The sequence below is a fragment of the Tupaia chinensis genome, unplaced genomic scaffold (assembly GCF_000334495.1).
Source record: "Tupaia chinensis unplaced genomic scaffold, TupChi_1.0 Scaffold000355_1, whole genome shotgun sequence".
NCBI lineage: Eukaryota > Metazoa > Chordata > Mammalia > Scandentia > Tupaiidae > Tupaia > Tupaia belangeri.
This window is the reverse complement of record NW_006159850.1, coordinates 8,381,464-8,383,667: the sequence shown is the minus strand read 5'-3', so window position 1 is coordinate 8,383,667 and position 2,204 is coordinate 8,381,464.

The window sequence follows — 2,204 nt, the reverse complement described above, 5'->3', positions numbered from 1 at the left end:
GGAAGAGGAAATATAAAGGTATACATGTACTGTGTGTAAACTGATACATACCATCCACGGACATTCTAATTTTTTGGAGATATTCACAAAAAGATGTAGTAATATTCACTTTATCACTGACTGAGCTCAGAGCAAAACCCACGATCTGACAAGTCAAAATGAAATCGAGTTGCCACACAATGGCTGACCCATAGAGAACCTGACTCCTCCGGGCTCCGAAAGTTCCAGTTTCATCACAGCCACCTGCTTGCCAGAACCTGGCCTGGGAGCTGCATGTTCAGGCAGGCCTGGCCGCCTTCGGGAACCACTCTATCCCACAGCCTGTTCCCTCTGCAACTGTGTGTGTTTGCTGTTCCCAAATACTCCATCTGCTCTAAGCTGCAGACACACTGAGACGAACCCAGCCAATTATTGGCCAAGCAGATGTCACCGATATCTGGAAGACGAGACCATTGCTCTTTCAGTGGCTTGAACGGGGACTGCCTCCTTTTCCAACCTTGCTTCCTCCCCTGAGCTGTGGGTTTCCTGCCATTCATCCAAAGGAGAGCTGCTCTTCCTGAAAGACGTATGGGGCCTTCAGGCTAACGTGATCTTAGCAGGCAGAGATAAACAGGCTGAATGTTTTATGAGCCTGCCTATTGGGAAGAGCAGTTTCTGGGTGTGCTAAGTTTAGGAAGTTGATATAAAGGAGAGGAAAATCAAGAAATGGATGTTTCTGGTGTGTGTGTGTGTGTGTCTGTGTGTGTGTGTGTGTGTGTGTGTGTGTAGTAGGGTTATAAATGACCGTTTTATTTTATGTATGAGACTTGATAAACCCTGTGTTACTGAGGGTTTTTACTGAGACTTGATAAACCCTGTGCTACGTGATAGCTACTTAACTCCATCAACATTTTTTGAAAACATAACAGCTACCTGTGACTTAAGTGCTGGTGAGTTAGTGGTTAGCAAGAGAAAAGAATCATGCAGTTTACTGACCAATGAGAAGAGGCTGATAGTAAGCAAGAAAACAAACACTTTAAATGTTACTTGTGATAATTATTGGGGAGAAAATAACTAGGATGCAGAGACAAAGATCTACTTTAGGAAGTATCCCTGAGGTGAGGGCATCAAGAGAAGACTCAGAGAATGACCAGGTGTAGCCAAATCCATGGTGAGTCTGGAAAACTTTTCATAAGGGCACGGGCCTGTACCAAGCAGTGCTTCAGGAACCCTATTCTAGAAGCCTCTGGAAGAGTTGGGGTTCTGCAAAAGAATTACACCCTAAAAGATCCATTGCATGTAAAGAACAAACTTTCTTCTGCATCTAGAATTTTGCAGTAGTTCTAATTATCAAATGAACTTCTCTCTTCTGCATTTAGAATAGTTTTAATTAGGTACTAGCTTTCAGATAGGTGGGAAAACAGTCACTCAAATCACGTATCCTATGGTTCACACCAGGAGCTCAAACTGATAATGGCTCTGAACTTGAGAGATCGTAACAAAAATCCAAGTGATAAGGGCCTCATCTATGATGGAAAGAAAAAGGAAACCAGAAGTCAAAATATACCAAACTTGAATTACTCCACCCAAGTCTTGGTTTCTTCAGTGATAAGTAGACATCATGATACCTCCCTGGGAAGATTTTCAGGTGTAAAAGACAATGCATATAAAATTGCTCAGCTTAGTGCCTGACAACAGTTGACATGAAATAAATGTGAATTTCTCTTCTGTTCTTTTATCTTTTTGTACATTTTCTACTTAACCCAAATCAGAAAGAGGTGCATCAGCCTAAGAGACAACTAACTGCAGAAACGTCACATCCCCAGACCTTTCAGAGGATTCAGAACTGTTCAAGACCCTGAGACTCATCTGAGAACCAGACAAGGAAATACACAAACAACACTCCATCTCTTTAGGTACCACAATCCTACTTGTAGTAACAGACATGCTGCTGCCTCTATTCTCAATGAGACATTCAGAGTCCCTGTCAACTTAACCATGAAGAGAAGAGGGGTAGAGAAACTGCGGCCAGAGATTTTGCTGTTGAATATTCTCTTCAGCCCTTTACCTCCCCCTGCACCCTCCATGAACATTTTCAAGGGTCCATCATAGCCCTAGCTTCTAGTTTTCTCATGGCCAAAATTTGCAGCAGCCACTTAGCAAACATTTGTTATTTTTCATCTGTATTCAACCATATTCTACATGACTATATTCATAGTTACGCA